The sequence below is a fragment of the Stegostoma tigrinum genome, chromosome 7 (genome assembly GCF_030684315.1).
Source record: "Stegostoma tigrinum isolate sSteTig4 chromosome 7, sSteTig4.hap1, whole genome shotgun sequence".
Classification (NCBI taxonomy): Eukaryota; Metazoa; Chordata; class Chondrichthyes; order Orectolobiformes; family Stegostomatidae; genus Stegostoma; species Stegostoma tigrinum.
Window position 1 is genome coordinate 63,748,114 of NC_081360.1, and position 24,066 is coordinate 63,772,179.

Below are 24,066 nucleotides of genomic sequence, written 5' to 3' on the forward strand. Positions count from 1 at the left end.
CATCACCCTCCGACACTTCCACCATCTACAATCTGACCCCACCACCAAAGACATTTTTCCATCCCCACCCTTGTCTGCATTCCGGACAGACCACCGTCTCCCCGACTCCCTTGTCCGCTCCACACTCCCCTCCAACCCCACCACACCCGGTACGTTCCCCTGCAACCACAGGAAGTGCTACACTTGCCCCCACACCTCCTCCCTCACCCCCATTCCAAACCCCAAGGGGACTCACCTGCACATTTGCCAATGTGGTATAATGCATCCGCTGTACCGTCCCTCCCCCACACCCCCCCAACCCGTTGTGGCTTCCTCTACATTGGGAAAACCAAGCAGAGGTTTGGGGACCACTGTGCAGAACACCTCTGATCGGTTCGCAACAAACCACTGCACCTCCCAGTCACAAATCATTTCAACTCCCCCTCCCATTCCTTAGACGACATGTCCATCCTGGGCCTCCTGCAGTGCCATAAATGATGCCACCCGAAGGTTGCAGGGACAGCAATTCATATTCCGTTTGGGAACCCTGAAGCTCAAATGATATCAATGTGGATTTCACAAGCTTCAAAATCTACCCTCTCCCCACTGCATCCCAAAACCAGCCCAGCTCGTCCCCGCCTCCGTAACCTGTTCATCCCCTCACCTATCCCCTCCTCCCACCTCAAGCTGCACCTCCAATTCCTACCTACTAACCTCATCCCACACCCTTGACCTGTCCATCCTCCGCGGACTGACCTATCCCCTCCCTACCTCCCCAACTATATTCACCTCTACAGGCTCCATCCCCACCCCTTTAACTCGTGTCTCCTCTCTTCACTTTTGATACGACACCCCCTCTCTCCCTATTTATTTCGGAACCCTTTCCCCACCCCCTTTTCTGATGAAGGGCCTAGGGCCGAAACATCAGCTTTCGTGCTCCTGAGATGCTGCTTGGCCTGCTGTGTTCATCCAGCTCCACGCTTTATTATCTCAGATTCTCCAGCATCTGCAGTTCCCATTATCTCTAACATGGAACCTGGAATCCGGACAGGCAAAAGTATACCTACGTCCCCCACTGAAGGCTGCAACTGTGATCATGTCTGTCAGCTAACATCCCTCACGATTGGCTGAAACAGTGGCCAAAAAAAGGCTCAAAGATCCAAGCAGCTACTGAAAATACACTCAGAAGTAATCACACTCCCTTGCACAAATTATTTGCTCGCTTCTTGGGGTGATCCCACATCTGTGCAGCTCATGGTCGCAGCTGAGGAGAAAACTTCAGAACCCAACACCCTCACACGTTGGTGACAGGCCTGAATCTGTAACAATGTAGGCCTAGGCTCAAACTTCTCTCCATTCGAGGAAGCTTGAGCATCGCCAGACAATGTGAAGAGTGCTGAGAATCAGGATACCAAGTGTCTGTCATCTTTTCCATAAAATAATTCTTAAAAACAGCTTGCTGATGGTAGCCAGTATCAGTCTTACATTACTGAGAAAATTGAAAAGGAACTGGCCTGGGTCATGGGAGCTGAAATCACATGCAAGTCAGATGGGATAAAAACGGCAGTTTCCCAGAGAATACCAAGTGTTTTAAGGCATCAATAACCAGGAGATTTGGATCCAATCTTTGAACAGGACCTCAAATTTAGGGGTAAGGGTGGAGGGGTGTGACGAGACGAGATGAGACGAGACGAGACAAACGAAAGACAGTGTCTCATCCTAATGTTCATAACAACTGCTGAATTTAATTATGGAATTTCACCCTGCAGTACTGCTATTTATAAACATGAAATTTTAGCCTACAATTATATTGGAAATGTTAAATAAATATATCACTACTTCCTACATGGTACACTTTCTGCACAAATAAATCAATGAACAAAATTTCAAAAGACCACTATTGCAATTTTGGGAAACTAAAAGTAAAACCAACAGATGAAAACACAGTGCAACAGCAGTATCACAGCCCTTCTGAGAATCTGGGCCAATGGGGCGGCACAGTGGCACCGTGGCTCAGTGGCTAGCTCTACTGCCTCATATTAGCAGGTTTGATTCCAGCCTGGGACATCTGTCTGACTGTGTGTCGAGTTTGCAAGTTCTCTCATTGTTTGAGTGGGTTTCCACTATGTGCTCCAATTTTTTCCCCACAGTACAAAGATGTGTCGATTAGGTGGGTTGGCCATGCTAAAAATTGCCCACAGTATCCAGGGATGTGCAGATTTGGTGGATTAGCCAAGGGAAATACACCTGATCAGCTTCTAGATTCAAAAAGGACTATGCTGTGTCATTTTTGACATCTCCAGCATGATGCCATAACCAATCACACCTTCTGCGCTCTTTCCGTGTCAGCACTTTCAAAGGCGCATTTCCCCTGTGTCACCCTGGTCAGCATCTCTCATGCCAATATCGCATCCTCCTCTGACAGCACCTTTCTGTTGTTGCAAAGTTGGTATAGTACTTGTGGACTGGAAGGCAGAATGCTCGAATTTTTTTGTAAAACGGTAAGGGCAGGGGATGCAGGGAAAGAATGTGGTGTCTTCAAAGAGGTGTGCTTCTTTAGGCTTGGATTAAAAAAATGTCTGCAGGCAGCAACAGATGTCCAGAGAGTTCTTGAACTCGAAACTCTGCTTCAAAAGTCTATACTATTAGCAGGCAAAGCACCATTTTTAACAAACCAACAGGTTTTTGAATTTAGCCAATTAATTTAAACCATGCCCTTGATATAAAAACCCAAGCCCAACTAAATTTAAACCTGATGGTTTTCACAATCTCTGATCAATCCTACTATAAGAAATTAATCCAAGTGTAAGAAGTTAATAGGTTGTCAAAGCTATAAAAGAAGAGTACATTTGAAAAATTGGTATGAGAGTAAACTGCCAACTGTTAAAAGAACTGCTCTCTACAGCCATCAGCTCTAAAGAAAGACAAAAATTACTGGCTCTCAAAGGAATCTCTTATATGTCAGAGTAAGCACCATCGAAATAAAAAGGTACTACAGCACTCATTGCTAATATTCCTGACACAAGAATTCGAAAGAGGAAGGCATTCCTGACAGGAGGATAGTAGAGAAGGCGAAAAAAAATTTGAGAAGACTTAGCCTGGCTGTAATTTAAGCTTTAAATGATAGTAAGAACTGCAGATGCTGGAGAATCTGAGATAACAAGGTATAGAGCTGGATGAACACAACAGGCCGAGCAGGAAAGCTGACGTTTCGAGCCTAGACCCTTGTACCTAGGCCCGAAACGTTAGCTTTCCTGCTGCTCGGCCTGTTGCATTCATCCAGCTCTACACCTTCTTCTCAGATTCTCCAGCATCTGCGGTTCTTACTATTTCTGAAACAATTTTAAACCCACTGCGAAGCCTCTTCTAAGGATACCTACCTCGAAGATAGATAGATAGATAGATAGATAGAACATTACAGCACAGTACAGGCCCTTCGGCCCTCGATGTTGTGCCGACCTGTCATACCGATCTCAAGTCCATCTAACCTACATGTTCATATGCCTATCCAATGACGACATAAATGTACCTAAAGTTGGCAAGTCTACTACCGTTGCAGGCAAAGCGTTCCATTCCCTTACTACTCCCTGAGTAAAGAAACTACCTCTGACATCTGTCCTATATCTATCACCCGTCAATTCAAACCGAAGTCCCTTCGCGCGGGCCATCACCAGATTCTCAGAAGTGGCGAGGAGGCTTTGTCTTGCAGCAAAATCTAGAACAGGGGATCACAGATTAAAAGTCAGGAGTCACCAATTTAAAACTGCTGAGCGAAACTTCTTTCTCAGACAGAGTCACGATTTTACAGAACTGTCTTCCTGGAGAGGAGGCTGAAGCCGAGTCAGGGAATATTTTTCAGTGCCCCAGTGGGGGAAGGAGGCGGGGAGTGTAGATTTGAGGCCATACACAGATCAACCATGAGCTCAATAAATAGCGTGCCAGACTTATAGGCCAAATACATGGAGCAAGAGGAGGCCATTCAGCGCCTCAAGCCTGCTCCGCAATACACAAACATCACACTTGTTGTGCTTGTGGCCTTAACTCTACTTTCCTGCCTGTCACTCAAAACCATTTAAAGCCTTACTGACCACAGGTCAGTCCAACTCAACCTCAGACTGGGGGAACAAGGACCTGAAGTGAGGGTCAGGGCTGAGGGAGCAGGCACTGTCGGAGGATCAGGGCTGAGGGAGCGGGCACTGTCGGAGGGTCAGTGATGAGGGGACTGTGTTTTAAGACAGGCTCCTGTATAATATGGTGGATCCAAACAAATCTGAAAAATGTTTTGGTGAAAAAGGAGGCCATTCAGACCACCCAGCTCATTCTAGCTCTTCATACAACAGGAGCAGGCCTTTGAACCCATTCAGTCTGTCGCACCTTCTGTACGATCTTGGCTGTGTGACCATTTAAATGCCTTCTGTGCAAAGTAACAGGTTGTCCAACATGAACACAACTGAAGAAGCAATGTCTTCTCTTCGAGGACAGTGAGTGTGTGGAGGGTCATTAAGTACATTCAAGGCTGAGACAGACATTTTTAATCAGTGACGGAATGAAGGGTTACGAGGTACAGATAGGAGACTGGTGTTGAGGATTATCAGGTCAGCCAGGAATGGTGCAGCAGGTTTATTGGACAGAATTGCCCACTTCATCTCCAATCAAAAACCTCTATTAAATTTGTCAAACATGATTTCCCATTCCAAATTCAATGCTGACTATGACCAATCAGATCATTATAAACCAGGTATCCATACAGCTCATCCTTTAGATGTTACCCTCCTCCCTCCAGAAAGGGCGTCAGTAGATCGCTCTCCCACTGCAACTCTCTCGTTATTTCTTCGGCCCCATTTCTGTAGAAGGGTCTAGGCCCGAAATGTCAGCTTTCCTGCTCGACCTGCTGCGTTCATCCAGCTCTACACCTTGTAATCTCCTTATTTAAGCTTTAATGTTTCTTTTATTAATTTGGTTTATATAAATGGGATTTTAGCTATTGGAACAACAGAACTTTAGAATTTTGTTTTATTCAGGAAAAGTTTGCAGTTAAGGGGGAATTGTTTGATTTGTTACTAGTTCTATTAATTTGAATACTGCTGGATAAATACATTGTTACTTCTTTCTTATAAAGCGAGTATCAGGGATTTCTCTCAATTAAGCAATCCTTTAACAGACTACGAGGTGAGGTGAGCCACTTGGAGTGTTTCAGCTTTAATTATCAGAGAGCCATCAACCTCTCTTTCTTAATACCATGCAAACACAGGAGGTATAAAGTTATTCCTTCTCGCTGTACAAAGACTCTAAACACTTCTTCCAGGTGAAGCAGCGACTAACGTGTACTCCATTCAAATCTATAGTGTATATATTGTGAGCAATGACATCTCTGCTACAGTGGGGGGAAACTTAGTCCAGACTGGATGACTGCTTTGTAAAACAGCAGTCAGCCTGCTAGCAAAACTGACGTCTTACTTACACCATCTTAACAATATACTCACATTTCTGTCCCACATCTGCTGCATTATTCCAGTGAAACTCAACACAACCTGGAGAAACAGTACCTCATTTTACACTTGGGCACTTTGCACAATCTTTTGGACGTAAAATGGAGTTCAACAATGTCAAGCCATAAATTCTGTCCTCAGTGGCCGTGTTTTAATGGTTTTATTTACAGCAGAGCTGACCTCTATCCTGCAATTAACATCTACACTGCATCTATGCAGTGTCTCTTTTCCACAGCTATTTCCACTTTATTTGCCTGTTGTTGTGGCACCTTTGACTTAAAATCTCCTTCACTATCCATCTTCTGACCTTCCCTTCTGTTTCACTTGCTTCCCCCGACCATTTTTAAAGCCACAAAACCTCTTATGCACATCTTCTCAGCTCCAAAGACGAGCTATATGGACTTGAAGTGTTAATTCTTTCTCCAAGGATGCTGCCAGATTTGCTGAGTTTCTCTGCCGGTTTTCACAATAGTGTTGATCTTTGTCCTTGACAGCATTTTGTGCCATTTGCAAATCCATTTGCAATGATTAATCTTAGTGTAAATTTTCTAAAAAAAACACAAGGTGTCTGTTATGCTACTCCCTAGTGTTATAAATGTTACACTGTTCTAGCTCATTCAAGGCTTGTAACACCATGGGGAGCTAACACTACATAATGACAAACGTAACCGAGTTCACAATGCATGGCTAAAAGATTCTTGAGTTCTCTCTTTCAAGTTAAGTTAGATCAGTATGAAATTCTAACTATTCAGACATATAACAGGAGTGAAAACAGCAGGGAGCTAGTTAATTTCCCCTAAAACAACAAACTTGTTTATATATTAGTTTAGGCTAGCATTTAAATGTCTAATTCTAGTTGTTCCTATTTCAATTACACTGCACTTCATCTGCATGTTAAATGAACTAGTTCAACGTGGGTGGCACAGTGACTCAGTGGTTAACACTGCTGCTTCACAGCACCAGGGACCCAGGCTTAATTCCACCCTCAGGTGACTGGCTGTGGGAAGCTTGCACGTTCTCCCCATGTCTGTGTGGATTTCCACCGAGTCCTCCAATTTCCTCCCACTCTCCAAACATCTGCAGGTTAGGCGGATTGGCCACATTAAATTGTTCTGCCCTGCCCAGGGTGGATTAGCTATAGTAAATGCAGGATTACAGGGATATAGTTTTGGGGCTGAGTCGGGGGTGGGGGGGGAATGATTGAGAGAGGGATTCTGTGCATTCAATGGGCTGAATGGCATCTTTCTGCACTGTAGGAATTTTATGACTAGGAAGGATTAAAAAGACACTTCAGGACATTGAAAATCTGAAATAAAAACAAAAAGTCGTTGTATCTGTGATGAGAATAATTTTAAAAAGTTAACCTTTTCAAGTTTGCTAAAAACTACAATAAATACTACTGCAGGATTTAACTGGCTGCAAAGAGGTCTATACTAAACAAACAATGAGCAGGACAGGTAAGGCAGCAGGCAAAGTTCGCTCTGTAAGAGATCCCTGGGCCAACCTAAAGGTCTTCCCTGAGGTATTAAACCCCAACCCAGGGTCACCTTCATCATGCCTTCTCAAATACTTCTCCAAACAACTTAGAAGTCCAAATTCAGTGCTGAATGCCTTTATAAACCCAAAGTGCAGTACCTGAATTAGCCTCTGCTCCTGTTAGCTTTGCTGGTACTGAAGCGGTCTAATATCTGATTGGCCAGTACCTCAAAGACTGGCGCCCCAGCACCAATTTACTGATGGCCAATCATTTGGTAAATGGCCCTGACACAATTCTTCCTCCTCTTGGAAGCTCCACCAACTGTCAGCACCTATCATCTTGTTAGTGGTGGATGGGGACCTACAGCACCCTGAAAATCCATTTTCCACAAATTATTAACAGGAGACTTTTGTTGCCAATTGTATTGTCTCCAAAACAGACCACAGGGATTATAAAGGACAATTAACCCACACCCACTCGTTTTAATGCATCTACTCTCTAAGACAGGCTCACTATACATGCTTGCACTGTGGCCGCAAGTGTAAAATCAAGTCATGGTGTTGATACATCATTATCACGCTTTCTTCGGTTTATCTCTGCTGTCCGGTCAGGGATCAATCATTCACTATATAGCCAGCAACAGCCGCACTGTTAATTGAATGCATTCATTTGCTGGAGGCCCAAAATGGTAACTCCCTAACAATTTAAGCCCAGTCTGCACTGGGAAAGGAGGTACTGCTTAGAGCCCACTGGCCCTTGTGTAAGTAGTGAGTTGGACCTAGGAATCAAGGATGACTGGCACAATATGAGAGCTAGCAGACTCCACAAAGGTTTTAGAACCTGCAGTGTAGGTCTGTGGATATAATGGAAAGAAAGAGATAGGTCATCTATCCCCTTAGAGAAGAAAGGGGTATATTAAGGTTTGCAAGGCCCTCCCAGTCACTTGATCAAGAAGCAGTGAGAGGAGATTGCAGAGTCAGGAGTCAAGCCCTGTGTGTTAGTTAGGTAATCATTCTCTGTTGAGTAATGTACACTCCACAAAATGAGAGAGTGAAGAATGGTTACAGATTGACCCCGCTGGATGGAGAGAACAGAAATAATCTAAAGAATTAAGCAGAAGAATCTAAATCGTCAACCCTCTAAATGTTTCATAAGAAATGCACATATGAACAAAGTAATCAAGGGTCCTGCAAACGGGATTTTCACAATGTCTGGTACAGAATATGGAGGTCTTCGAATAATTTGAAACGTTTTTGCACAGATGAAATGTCTATTAAAAAGAGAAAAGGAAATCTATAAGTTCTATATTTATCTTCTGTAATTGCATACAGGTGATGAACATTAACTGGGGATTCATCAAACCCTTATGGATTAGACAGAGGCCGACTCTGTTTTATTCCAGAAAGTTAGCCGACGAGCCGCCAATTGTCTCTTGCGCTCTCTCTCACACACACACAAAACCATTGACACATTTCCACTTCAGCATAGGTCAAGGTGATAAACATGCAGAAGCAGCAGGAACTAACCAGAGGTCGATTTGCATGTCCTACACCTTCACCATACAGAAGGTGGTGCTGTTCACCATTGGAACTTGCATTGCTGAAGTCACAGCCAGTGGCAAGGCTGAAGTCACAGCCAGTGGCAAGGCTGAGCCACTGGAAGTGCTGGTATTCCCATACCTAACCACTGTCCTCACAGGCCAGCCAACCATTCGCTCTTCCAACTTACATACTAAGAATGGTGTAGACATGCCTCCCACACCCCAACACACTCATACACTCATATCCCTTATCCTTCAGGGATGAGTGTAACAAGATGTCGAGCTAGATGAACACAACAGGCCAAGCAGCATCAGAGGAGCAGGAAGGCTGATGTTTTGCACGAAACGTCAGCCTTCCTGCACCTCTGATGCTGCTTGGCCTGCTGTGTTCATCCTGCTCTACACCTTGTTATCTCAGATTCTCCAGCGTCTGCAGTTCCTACCATCTCTGAAGGATAACCTTAACTTCGTACCTTTTTTTTCCTGTAACCAGTGATACAGATACTGACACTGTGCGTATCCAGAGATTGGATCTGCACATGGAGGGATAGCTGGCACGAGGGCTACATGCAGGACAGAAGGCAGTTGTAGCAGGATACCAGCCCTCCAAAGTGCAAGGTGACAAACAGGCTCTGCTGCTGAGGTTACTAGAATAGGTAGCCTATAGAAGAACACTGATGGATATGCGCAACATGAAGCTTGGTGCATTAGGAAGCCTGCCAGAAAGCCTGTGTTGGTTGTTAAAGGGCACACAGTACTCAGCACAACTTGGCACAGGGCTTGGAGTAGAGTTTGGAGTCTGTCCATTTCAATATGAAAGTGGTAGCCAACTTCATTCACACACAAGTGGACCCAACAATAATACTGTTAAATGGCAGAGTCTAACTGCAGCACAAGCAGCTATTCAGCAAGTCTGAGTGCTGTGGTTGTCATGCAAGGCCATTTTGTTAGCACGCAGACTGAGTTGGCACAATGGCTATAGATCACAAGTGTGTAATATCAACGATAGATACAGCATCATATCCTCCAGCCGCTTACTGGGGATCCAGAGATCCCATCTAGGTGAGTGACAGTGACTTATGATGCACAGCCCCAGCGTGTCTGCAGACTTATTTTGGCTGCCTCTCTCCAGCAAGAGAAAGCTCACAATGAAAACAGAACCTCACTGGCCTCCTGTACACAATAGAAAATTGCAAGGTGTTACTAACATAGTCAGCTGAAACCTGGAAAATGCCAGATGGACAATAGTTCATCTTTATGTTCACCTTCATTATGCTACCACTACAACCTCTTTCTCCTCTGCCCCCACACCACCCGTTTCACTGCAGTAACTACAGGTTTAAGTATGGCCATCCTTGCAAAGTGTAAATGTTACACAGTGTCATTCACTTCAGGTTGGAGAATTGTTCCATATATATTCCAAACAGATATTGCCTCCCCACTAAGAGCTATTCTCCTCCTTCCATGTTGTGCAACCTCTGGAATACAGCATAGCTGGGAGAACAGACAGGGAATGCCAACTGTTGAATGTGTATCTGGAAACAACTAGTTTGCAAAAAAAGCACTTAGCTAGGTAAAAATCCATCTGAACCTACTACATCAGCCCCTAGACACTCCTGGACATTGAAACAATGGAAAACATCATTTACAATACCTAGAAGATATCAACCTGCAACTAGCCTGTAAATAGTTGATGACTCTTTAAATAACGTGCGCATGCAAGAGACAGTGAACACCTCCATCTTAGCAAGATTAAAAACTGCAGTGTCGAGTTCCAAAACCTTACCACTAATGTCAAGCCACCAACTGAATGTGATTGATGACATGATCAGCCTCTTCTCCAAACTTCCAGCAAACATACGATGCCCTCAACAGCATGGTGTTCCAGCTTAAATGATCCCATTGTGTGCATTTTGTGGACACTACTTCAGAAGTCCACGATGGTGTATGTATTTAAGAGCAGGCATGAAAGAGCCCAACCTTACACCCTATTATCAACCAAATGGCTTGATAGGAGATTGTCGATATTGTTAAACCTTAGATTACTCCTTTCAAATGAAGTATACATCAACACTTTTTTTAAACATATTGGTAAATTTATATGGAGTCTTCCTCCTGGTTTAGTTTAAAAAGTCAAGTACCTGACAGTTTAGTGTTCAGTGGCCGTACAAAAAAATCCTCCATTTTATTCTAACTGACAAAATGACATCCGTTAGTTGCTAGGTAACACAATACATGACCAATAACATCGAGCTAGTGCATTCATTTTGCTGAAATTGTTAATTCTAATACATCATTTGTTATTTGAGATAAGTAAGCATTGCTGTTTCACAATCAGCATTCCTGAATGGTAAGAGGCATTTTACTATTTTTTAAAACAATGGCTAAAAAAAATCCAATATGCAAAACAATGGTACGACAATCCTATAGCCTCCAATAATTGGTGAAAAACTATTTACTGAGGAAATCACAAGATGTTAGATGATGGCACGTGGCTCTAAGAATCCTTAGTTCAGTCACTGACAGCAATTTCTTCAAGCACATGAAAATATCCATCATGTAATTGATGGATTGATCCTAAGCACACTGATGAAGCAGCATCATCTGCCATATTGCAGCATATGGTGTCATACTGCTCAATACTCATTTTAACATTCCTTTTATACTGGACTCAAAAACAATACACTGTCATTAGGTCCAGTAATATCTGGCCACTCACAACAAAAAAAGATTTGCTTGGAACACTTAAAAGCAGAAACCTTCTCTGGAACATAGTCTACTAATGAGATATCCTTTAGAAGATAGACATCTTGTGCTTTTATGAAAAAAGTTCATTAACAATGACTCTGTCACACTGGTTCTTGTATAAATTCCAATGATTTTTTGATTCATAGAATCAGCCTCAGAAATAATATTAAACTAGAAAAGGGTCTTGATCACACAGTTCATTACAGAATCAGTGAGATAAGTACAGTACTTTGCTCATTAGGGGAATCAAAATGTTATTCTTCATGGGGACATTTTTGCATTAACAATGTGATACCATACATTTAAAGTTCATCCACAATTTCTGTTATTTTCATCTGATACTAACATAGCAACAGAAGTGGGCTAAAGGGCAGCAGATGCCAATCTAGTAAAGCATTAGATATGAAAAAGCAGAATTATAGATAAGCAGATGGAATTCAAAATAAAAATGGTATCAGTGAGCACAAATATTATAAACATGTGAATAACTGCAATATTTCAAAAATGATTGAGACAATTGGACAGCACTTTTAAGCTTCAAAATACAGCATGTTACATAAAGAATCATTGGCATGACTTAAGCAAAGGCACATGATGTTTAAAAAACATTAAAAGTTTTCAATTATACTATTATAGTAGTGAAGGAAACAGATTTGATCTATGCTTGGATTATTAGAAAACTGACATGACTGGACATTGGCAATTAATAGTTATGCTCAAGTCATAGAGACAAAACAAAGGAGCAGATAGAAACCTAGTAGAGAGTTAGACACGATATTTTCAAGTTCTAAAGAGAGAGAGAGAGAGAGAGAGAGAGTAGGCTAATCACAGGATCTCTTAAAAAAATGATTTATATATGAACTAGAAATTAGCTGTGCTGTTTTTTTGCACACAGTGGCTCCAATTTGACATCTGCCCCTTTGCTTTGCCATGGAGCTGGGCAGCCATTGCCTTAACCTGTTTGTCTCATTAGTACAAGTTGGGTCTGTGCTGCAGGTTGCCTGAGAGCCAAGCACCGCTTACTGATGGTGTGTGGTGCAGCCACTCTGTCTCTTTATGACTTTCAGGCTCAATAAAGAAGAAAATCACAGAAGGTTGTTGTTAAATGTCACTGCTACAATTTCAAAGAAGAAAAATGAATCACCATGACAGTTTAGGTCTACTAGGTTCCTGGATGCGACACTCGGGAGGCCGTGGCATTGAGGTACATAGATGGTGATTTATCTGGCCATGGAGAATTGGGGATGAGAGACAGGATAGCTCAACATGGACTTTCACATACTGCCAGTTAGTCAGATATGGAAGGCACACTGCTCAAACTCCACGAAGCATAATTATTAACGTTTTGCCCTCTCTTTTGATGAACAAGGTCGAAAACAATAAAAGGGAACACGGTACAGCAGATATTTACATCTCCTGAGACTAAAAGAGGAGATACTCTTAGAATCAAGTCATTCTCAAGTTGGTAAGCTATAACTAGTGGGGCACCAAAAGGATCATTACTTGAATCTAGGCTATACACAACCTATATTGATTGTTTGGACCAAATATGATACTTCCAAATTTATGGATGGCAATAAACTGAGCGAGAAAGTATGTTGTGAACATGATGAGAGGAAGCTTCAAGCAGAGTTGGACAGGCTAAACATAGCAGATGAAATGAAATATGAATAAAAGTGTGAAGTTATACATGTTGGTAGAAAACAAAAAGGTAGGATATTTCTTCAATGTTGAAAGGTTAAAAAGTGAGGGTTTTCAAAGGGACCGGAATGCCCTTACTTGTGAGTCACTAAACATTACCACGCAGGGTCAACAAGCAATTAGGAAAGTAAATGGTACACAGCCTTAATTGCAACAGAGTTGGAGAACAGGAGTAAAGATGTCTTGCTTCAATTGGGTGGAGGGCCTTGGTTTGAATGCACCTGGAGTGTTGAATTGCTTACATAAGGCAAGATATACATGATGTAGAGCAAGTGTAGTGGAGATCCACGAAGGTAATGTCTGAGATGATGCAACGGCTCTATGAGGACATATTGAAGAGAGTTGGTCTAAGCTTTAGAAGGTTGAGATCTCATTGAAACTTATAAGATTCTCAGACAGTTATATGGGGGAGTTGTGGAAATGTGTGAGAATTAGGATACATACTTTCTGAACAGTGGACAAGCTGTTTAGAACTGAAATGCGGTGATTTTCACTCAGGCGATAGTCAAGCTTTAAAATTCTGTACAAGAGAGCTGTGAAGGCTTAGTCATTAAATATATTCAGAGAGATCAATATATTTTTAAATACTTGAAATTATTAAGAGGTAGTGCTGAAAAACGGAATTAAGGTCAATGATTAGTCACAGTGCAGTTGACTAACTTATTTGAATGCAAGCTCAAGTGGCTGAAGAGCTTTACTGTTGCTCCTACATTTCTAAGGGCCAAATAGGACAGAACTCGCGGCATCCAGTATAATGAGAAACTGAGAACGTAGAAGGTACGTTTCATATTTATATCCCTTCTCAAGTCCATGCACCCCCTCATTCTGCTATCAACAGTTAAACCATTGGTGACTTATTTTCCCCCGAAATCTCCGATTGCTTGTGGTCTGTGGAAGTTGAGAGTACATTCTACAGAGAAGCAAAGAACCACTTCTGGACTTCCCTGTTTGTATGCACATGCAAGGGCAACAGCAGTTGTTCTCAGATTCAAAAGGACAATGAAGATGAAGATGAAGATGAAGAAATTGGACTGTCATTATGACTGTGAAATCTGGACCATTGGAATTGAATAAATTCACAAGACAGGCCAACGCAATTCATTTACTGCACAGTGAGGAGTTCTAAACTTTTACATTCCATTTAACATGAATCAGAAAGAAGAGTATGCAGAAAATTTTCATTAATGTCATTGTATAATTTGTAACAAGGATGACCACTGGGCATTACAAATAGGTTCAAAAGACAATTAAATATCTTTGTGGGGAAGGGAGAGAGTGAGAGCGAGACACAGGCAGAGATCAAAAAAAAGAGAAAAAATGGAAAAAAGAAAGAGTGCGATATAGAAAAAGAGATGAAAAAAAGAGAGATTTGAAAAAGAAAACTGGCCTGCAGAATGTCTGAACTAGAGATATTAAACCTTACTAATAATCTAACAAGTGTTAGGATTTAAATCCTCTCTCTATGCCCTCCAACCACCCTCTCATTCCTCTTGGGGGCGGGGGAGAAAGCAAGAAAAGTGCTCTCTGATTTATTCAGATCTGGTGCATTGCCAACTACCTAAAAATTTTAACCCATTAGATTGGCAAATGTTGGATTATCAGCAAAGGCAACATTCATAACTAAAATGTAGACCAATATTACTTTCATAACTTTCAGGAAAATATATCACCTGGTACTGGAACAGTACTTTGAACTAATTATGCATTTACGGTGGTTATAAATGAAAACATGTTTTAACACAACAAAGCACAATTAGCAGCAAAACAGCTGATCTGAATGACAATTTTTCTTTGATATATACATCACTAATTCAATGTCATCGCACACATAAATTGATTCAATGTGAAAAAACTATAACAGGAAAAACCCGAATTCTATTATCATCAGTACCAAAAATGTATTTGACCCTGAATATTTTAAGATAATTTGTTTCAGCATTTCAATCTGATGTGACTCAAACTAACTTTAAACTTACGCTGCCTTGCATTTTTCAATTTAACCTAAATACCTGTGACTGCTGTTGGTGCAGACATGGTGGCTACAGGCATCACAAGAATCTCTTTCCATTCTACACTCCATGTCTGCCTGAAGCTGCTGGGCAGATTGAACAAATGAGCATTATTGATCTCTGCTTTGATATAAGCAAAATAAAAACCAGACATTAGCTTCATATGTGGCCACAAAAATGTTCGGCATGGAGAAGCCAGCTAAAAATTGTATAAGATAAATATTTGTCTTTCATCTTTTCACATATAAAAAAAATCAACTGCTATATTTTTCCCAGAGAACATAAATACTCAAGAGCCAATCATTATTGCGGCACTTCATTTAAATGTGAAATAAGCTTGAGGATATCGACGGAATTTCACCAGCATCTGAACTAATAGATGCTTGGAATAATTAAAAAAAACCTCAAGATAAAAATAGAGCAGAATTAAATCATTATTAGATTGCCTTATTTTGTAAATAATATTTAATTTAGATATCATTTGGTGAATAAGGGATATCCTGAAAGGTCCCAAAAATAACAAAGATAATGAAAGCCATCACATGCAAAAGAACATAGTACATAGAGCATAGAAAATTACAGCACAGTACAGGCCCTTCGGCCCTCGATGTTGTGCTGACCTTTCATACCAATCTGAAGACCATCTAACCTACACTATTCCATGTATGTCCATATGCTTATCCAATGATGACATAAATGTACCTAAAGTTGGCGAAACTACTACCGTTGCAGGCAAAGCGTTCCATTCCCTTACTACTCTCCGAGTAAAGAAACTACCTCTGACATCTGTCCTATATCTTTCACCCCTCAATTTAAAGCTATGCCCCCTCCTGCTTGCCATCACCATCTTAGGAAAAAGGCTCTCCCTATCCACCCAATCTAGCCCTCTGATTATTTTATATGTTTCAATTAAGTCACCTCTCAACCTTCTTCTCTCTAATGAAAACAGCCTCAAGTCCCTCAGCCTTTCCTCGTAAGACCTTCCCTCCATACCAGGCAACATCCTAGTAAACTCCTCTGCACACTTTCCAAAGCTTCCACATCCTTCTTATAATGCGGTGACCAGAACTGTACACAATACTCCAAGTGCGGCTGCACCACAGTTTTGTACAGCTGCAGCATAACCTCTTGGTTCCGGAACTCGATCCCTCTATTAATAAAAGCTAAAACGCTGTACGCCTTCTTAACAGCCCTGTCAACCTGGGTGGCAACTTTCAAGGATCTGTGTACATGGACACCGAGATCCCTCTGCTCATCTACACTACCAAGAATCTTACCATTAGACCAGTACTTTGCCTTTCGGTTACTCCTACCAAAGTGCATCACCTCACACTTGACTGCATTAAACTCCATTTGCCACCTCTCAGCCCAGCTCTGCAGCTTATCTATGTCTCTCTGCAACCTACAGCATCCTTCGTCACTATCCACAACTCCACCGACCTTAGTGTCGTCTGCAAAAGCTCAACTTTCAAAAGGAATTTCCAATTGTGGAACTGAGAAGTATTAGCCGTATTTCACAAAGGACTATAGGCATCTCACCTTGTTAAAGAGAGATGATTGGTTATATATCGCTTGAGGGGCACGACTACACAAGCGCACAGAAACAAGGAAGCAAATCTCCAGAAATTACACAATTGATATGGGGATTGAATCATGCCGTTGCCGTCATTCTTTTATTTAGCCAACTGTGCCGACTGAAGCTCCAACTCTCACCCCCAGTCCAAAATGGTACTGGAAACTGTTGAAAAACTATACTGATTTGCATCCTATCCTGTGTATCTCCTTAAATGCCAGGTTAAGAATATAAAGCCACTACTGTATAAACAGTTTATATTTTTCTTTAGTAAACTCAAACAACTAATTTTAATATGTAAAAGACTTATACTTGAACAATTAATTGCAATAGTGTGTTAAATTTCCTGTTTCAATTTGGAATCTGCTAGCAATTATTGTAATTTATCTCAAAAGCAATATTTTGTAGCACCTTTCCCATGCTCAATGTCCTAAAGTGGTTTGCAGATAATTATTGAAATGCTGTTTGTTGTTACACAGGACTATATGACAACTACTGTATATAAAGCAGGCTGCCATAAAGTGTAATGAGATAAGGGATTCATTCATTTGTTTGTGGTGGTTTGACTGGGAGGTAATTATTGAGCAGATGAAAAAAAAATGAAATAAAATATATATTTCTTCGTTTCCTCACAAAATCTGTTCTGTCTAGCTTTCAAAATTGTTTAAGAGAGTTGCAAGCTACATCCTGGGGCAGGCAAATCTGCCAGGGGATGAAATTTACCAACAGTGCACAATGTTTCATGGTGAAAACATTCCACAGAAACATCCAATTAATGGGCCTAATGAGAAAAAAGGCTTTCTGCTTCTGGATGCTAGAAGAAAACGGTGTAATTTGCCAAGTTTGTATATTTGCATCATGCTATAAATTAACACATTTTTCCTTTCAATTAATAGGAGGGTATTAATTCTCCAGGGGTGGGGGCAGATTTATTTTCTATGTTATACAGACTCATCTCAATTCCCAGTGAAATGTCTTTCAAGAATGCCATACGGGTCACCAGCTGCTGCAAAATTTTTCCCTTGCAGTCACTTTTTTTGCCCCCTTTCTTTCTTCATTACATCCATTCCCTGTTCTCAATTTTAGAGGGTATACTATCAATGATATTTATGAACTTAACACTCTTACTACCCTAATTTTTCATTTCCCAAAAGTGGATGCTTGTTCCCTAGCGTCTTCCCAAGCAGCATAGCTGATATTTTTTAATGGAATTATAGGGTAGGTACTGCACAGAAGAACATTTGGCTGTTCCCATCTGTGCCAATTCTCTGCAATAGGAATAGAAACAAAAAGAAATTGCAGATGCTGGAATCCAAGGTAGACAAATAAGAAGCTGGAAGAACACAGCAGGCCAGGCAACATTTGGAGGAATGGAGCAGTCAACATTTCAGGTATTACCCCCACATCCAGTCCTGAAGGGTTAAAGGGAGTTGCAGATAAAGAGCAGGGGGAGGGGAGTGGAGCAGAGCAGAATGGTGGTGCTGGTGGGCATCAGTAGCAGGTACCTACTACTGATGCCAACCTATCACCACCATTCTGCTCCACTCCCCTCCCCTCCCCTTGCTCTTTATGATGAAGGGTCTAGGCCCGAAACGTCAGCTTTTGTGCTCCTGAGATGCTGCTTGGCCTGCTGTGTTCATCCAGCCTCACATTTTATTATCTTGGAATCTCCAGCATCTGCAGTTCCCATTATCTCTGGTTTGCTATTAAAATGTCCTTTGAAATGGACTGACATGCCACTCAGTGGTATCTAGCCATTACAAACCCAAATAAAATGAATTAAACCAAGACAGACCACCCAACCAAGACACCAGAAACGACATCAGCAATGTAGTCCTGTAAACCCTGAAAACATCATCTGCCAAAATTAGCACAACTGAAGGAGTCCACAGGTCATTCAAGCAATTGCGATTTTCAATATCTCAGACACTATCACCACCATCCTTGGATGTGTCTTGTTCCATTGGTAGGATAGACACACCGCTGGCAGTGGCACAGTGACAACCAGGAGGGATTTGCCTGGAGTGCCGTCAACATTGATTTCAGACCACATAGTCACATGAAATCAGGTCAAACATGAGCAAGTAAACTTTCTACTGATTACAAAGTAGGCTCACCAACAGCCCCACTCACCCCATATAAAAAGGTGGCTATTCAGTACTCCATGTCAAACATTATTTGGGGCAAGTGCAGAGGGTGGAAAGAACACAGAATGTACTCTGGGTAGAAAACGAAGTCACTCACTAACAGTGGCTCGGGAGTACCACCACGTACTTGAGGCGGCAAATTTTGGAAGGACAGAGGTTTGATTGGACAGGCAATAAGTGGTAAGGTGAACAACAGTCGGGGGGGGGGGGGGTGGTGGGTGGAAACGGCGGCGGGGGGGATAAATACTTGACCTCATCCACACTAGTTTACCTGTGGCAGATGCATCTATCCACGGCAAGATCAGTAGGAGTGGCCGCTGCACTCCTGGTGGAAACAAAGTCCCACCTTCACATTGAGGATACACTCCCTCACGTTCTATAGCACAAACATTTACAAAAAACTCACTATAGTGCATCCATCTGGCACTAAGGATCATCAGCAGAACTGTATTCAATCACAAAGCATAATGTTGCGGCCCAGTATGTCACCACTGCACAGTTACTAACCAAGGCAAGAGATCAATTGTGGTTCAATGAAGAGTTCGGCATGCATACCAACTCGCCGAAGATATAACACAGGACCAAGCAAACTGACATCACATACCAAGCAGTGAAAGCAGCACGTGATAGAGCTAAGCAACCCAAAAATCAGAGCATCAGATCTAAGTTTTGCAATTTTCCTACATCCAGTCAGGAGTGATGGCAGATAGTTAACAACAAAATGGAGAAGGCGCCACAAATATCCCCATTCTAAACAGGGGAGCTCAGTCCATCATACACTCCTGCATGGACGACTAACTGTACAGGTTTGAGCCCATGAGTTTCAAGAAAATTTGGCAAATCTGACTGAGGGGTAGGAAACAGAGGGCAATGGGTAAGGAGTGTTTTGTCAAATAGAAGTGTGTGTCTGGTGGTTCCCATAAGGATCAGGGTATAGTCCTTGCCATTTGTGATTTATCACAGAACCCCTACAATGCGAAAAGAGACCATTTGGCCCTCAGAGTCTACAATAACCCTCCAAACAGCATCCCACTCAAACCCAAACTACTACCCTTTTCCCCCATAACGCTGCATTTACCATGACGAACCCACCAAACCTGCATATCCCTAGACACTATGGGGACAGTTACCATAGCCATCCACATAATCTGCACGTCTTTGGATTGTGGGAGGAAACTGGAGCACCCAACAAAAATCCATGCAGACCTGGGCAGAATGTGCAAAGTCCACACAGACAGACTAGTCACCCAAGGCTGGAATCCAACGTGGGTCCCTGTCTTTGCAAGGTAGCAGTGTTAACCACTGAACCACTGTGCTGCGCTGAACCCTTTCAAATAAATGAAATGCTGATCTTTAGATTCACAGGCTGCACAAAAATTAGTGGAGTGATAAATAAGGGAGGAGGCTTAGCCCTAGACTACAACAGGATACAGATGAACTGGGCAGATTGGACTGAATTCCATTTGCCACAGATCTACCAGATAAATAGGAGGTAATGCACTTGGGCACGACAAATGAGGCAAGGGAATACACAATGAATAGTAGGACCCTAGACTCACCAAGAATCAGCGGAAAAGGATCATTTGGACATTGGTGTGTATTTCCACCTGTCCCTTGAGGTATCAGAATAGGTGGATAAAGTGTTTAAAAATCCATGTCAATAACACTTATGTTACGCTTGCCTTTATTAGTCATGGCAGAGTTTAATAGCAGGGAGGTTATGATGGAACTATATAATACATTGATTAGGCCACAGTTAGAATATGATTTGCAGTTCTGGAATCCACATTTTAGGATATTGATTGGGCTGGTGAGTTTCAATTATGAAAAGACCTTGGACAGACTGATGGTTGTTTTCCTCAGAACAGGGGTGACTTAGCAGGTATATGATTGAAGTATATAAAGTTATGGAGGGGCATAGATAAGGTAGACAGAAATAAACTATCCTCATCAATAGAGAGATCAATGACCAGGGGTCACAGATTTAAGATAAAAGGACAGGATGTTTAGAGGAGATGTGAGGAAATAAACTTTTTCACTCAGAGGCTGGAGGACATCTAGAACTCACCAACATTTACAGGTGATAAAGGCAAACCCCTGATGACATTTAAGTAGCATTGAAATGTACTTTAGTGATACCAGGGCAAACAAGGCCACGGGCCAAGTGCTGAAAAATGGGATTGGAATAATTAGGCCGTTGTTGTTTTTAGAAGTGCATTCGCAATGAGCTGAAGGGCCATTTCCAGTGCTGTAGATGTGGAGGACTATGTCAGTGCAAAAGACAAGTCTGAAGAATTTACAGGTATCTTCAGCTAGAAGTGCCAAGTGAATGATAATCCTGGCATCCTATGAAGATCTCAACATTATATATGCTGGTTTTCATCCTACTGGTGTCAATCCAAATGAGATTTTAAAAAATGACTTAAGGTACTGGATGCTGCAAAGGCTATCAAATCCCTGAAAATATTCCGGCAAAAAGTACTGAAGGTTTGCACCCCAGGACTAGTTGTTCCCTACAGAACCTATTCCAGTACAGATAAACACTGCCATTTATTCAGTGATGTAGAATTTGCCCAGGTCTGTCCTTAACACAAAACAAAGAACAAATCTAAACCACCCAATTACCACTCATCTCTTTACTCCCAATCAAAATAATGATTGAAGATGCCTTTAGAAATACTATCAAGTCACAATTACTCAACAATAACCTGCTGACTGATACTCAGTTTGAATCCCACCAGGGTCACTGCAGGAGTTCCTCAGGATAGTGTCCTTAGGCCAATAATCTTCAACTGCTTCATCAGCTCCATTGTATGATCAAGATGAAGACGTTCACTGATGACAGCACAATATTCAACGTCGTTCATGATTCCTCAAAAACTGAAGCAGTCTGGTGTCCAAATGCACAAGACCTGGCCAACAATCAGACGCGGGTTAATCAGTGGCAAGCCATAACCATCTCCAACAAAACAGAATGTAACCAAAACCCCTTGACATTTAATAGCATTACCATTATTGAATCCCCAAATATTAAAACCCTGATGGTGATCCTTGAATAGAAACCAAACTACGAGGTCAGAGAGTGGAAATGTTGCTGAGAGTTTTTTTTAACCTCCTGAGCTCTCAAAGCCTGTTCACCATCTTCAAGGCACACTTAGAAGCGTGATGGAATACTACCCATTTGCCAAGGGTAGCTCCTCCAATTACACTAGAATGTAGAACGTAGAACATTTCAGCGCAGTACAGGCCCTTCGGCCCTCGATGTTGCGCAGACCTGTGAAACCAGCCTGAAGCCCATTTAACCTACACTATTCCATTATCGTCCATATGTTTATTCAATGACCATTTAAATGTTCTTAAAGTTGGCAAGTCTTCACCTCTTGCAGGCAGGGTATTCCACGCCCTTACTACTCTCTGAGTAAAGAACCTACCTCTGACATCTGTCCTATATCTTTCACCCGTCAATTGAAAGCTATGTCCCCTCGTGCTAGCCATCACCATCCGAGCAAAAAAGTTCTCACTGTCCACCCTATCTTAACCTCTGATCATGTTGTATGGCTCCATTAAGCAGCCTCTTAACTTCTCTCTAATGAAAACAGCCTCAAGTCCCTCAACCTTTCTTCATAAGACCTTCCCTCCAGACCAGGCAACAACCTGGCAAATCTCTTCTGCACTCTTTCCAATGCTTCCATGTCCTTCCTATAACACGGCAACCAGAACTGTACGCAATACTCCAAGTGCAGCCGCATCAGAGTTTTGTACAGCTGCAGCATGACCTCATGGCTCTGAAACTCAATCCTTCTACCAATAAAAACTAACACACCGTCTGCCTTCTTAACAAACCTATCAACCTAATTTTTGGTTAATCCCAATTATACTGAACAAACTTCACACCATCCAGGTCAAAGCAACGCACTTAATTATCACCCAGATTAAAATGTTCATCATCCATTCCCTTTGCTGATGTAAAGTGTGTACCATTGTCAAGATCTACAGCAAGAAATTTCCAAGGATCTTCAGAAACCATCTTTCAATCATACAATCTCTACTACCCGGAAGGACAAGGCAAGTAAATACAAAGGGGACACCACCTCCCATGCCACATACCTGGACTTGGAATTCTACCACTGTTCCTGGGTGAAAATACTGGAACACCTTGCCAAAAAGCACTGTAGTTATGCCTACACCTCATGGACTGCAGCAGTTCAAGAGGGAAGCTCATGACAATCTTCTCAAGGGCAATTTGAATTAGGCAATCAATGTTAACCTCGCCAACAATGTCATATCCCATAAATGAATAACTTTTAACAAGATGTCATGAGCTGACAACCACAATCATGTGAGACAAGCTGACCCATCCCCAGCCCAAATGATATCCACTTCCACACCTGATGTCATTGTCTACTCCATAATGAAAGATACACTCTGTATTGCAATAATCCTCCAGATATATCCAGGTATTTAAATGTTTATTAATTCTAATTGTCTTATCAGTGAGCATTCTAGTTGATTCATGGGTCAGATTGCAAATGAGTTTCACAGCTGAGTATGGATCCCTGCATAAACAAACAGCGAGAAATATATTTTATCATTAAAAAAATGCCGTCAACTTGTGCAGGGACAGGCAGTGGGAGGATTGCAGCAACCGGAAAAGCAAGCAGACTTTCATAATACACTTCTGGTCATTGGTAATGCAGCCAATGCATAACTGGAATGTAATGCAAATGCAATGCGATGAAAAAGAGACCAAAAATCACACCAACGGTTACCGTTTTTAAGAGAAGCAAACCTGACTTGATTCACAAAACTGAACGCAATCCAACTTTCACTCATTACTATAAATTGGTGAAGCCGTGCAATCTGAATTGGTGCTGGCACAACTTAGAGCTGCCTTGGCTATTGTCAATTCAGAATTATTTGGGCCAGAGCCAATACAATCTGAAACATGGCTAATATCCTGACAGCCCACTCCCAAAAATTACCAGCGAATGAACTGTTCCTCCTATCAGCTGCACAGCCCTCCCTCTGTTCCACCCTTTGGATCACTTGCATAATCGTTGCCATCTGCTCTCTCCACTCTAATTGAAACCTTCCCAACTAATGAAAAAAAAATTGTTCATGCACTCTCATCTTAGCAATATCCACACAACCGTCTGACTTTACACAGAGTTTGTACAATTTAGCTTTAGAAAGATAAAAACTGAAGAAACTGGAGTACAGCAACAATTTAAACCAGGCAACTCACACCCTCCTTAATTCAGATTAAAGTTATAGCAACACATTTTACCATTTCTCCTGTATGTGAGGATTATGATTACCCAAAATTTGAGATGACATAGGGTTCAGAACTATTCTGAGACTACTTAATTTGGCTGAAACCAAAACTAAGTGTGCTATTTTGAT

The 24,066-nt window shown here is 41.8% G+C and overlaps 1 protein-coding gene across 12 annotated transcripts in view; it reads right to left on the minus strand.

Moving 5' to 3' along the window:
* Positions 1-24,066, minus strand: part of csrnp3 (cysteine-serine-rich nuclear protein 3) — a 273,625-nt gene that overhangs the window by 154,963 nt on the left and 94,596 nt on the right. Inside the window, exon 1 of one of the 12 annotated variants that reach the window (XM_048535105.2) lies at positions 10,627-10,645. The exons of 10 other annotated variants lie outside the window; for them this stretch is intronic. The gene's annotated coding sequence lies outside the window, so the exon portion shown is untranslated. Of the gene's footprint in view, positions 1-10,271; positions 10,368-10,626; positions 10,646-24,066 lie in introns of those variants that run through there. One more of the 12 variants, XM_048535102.2, reaches the window with a different exon arrangement.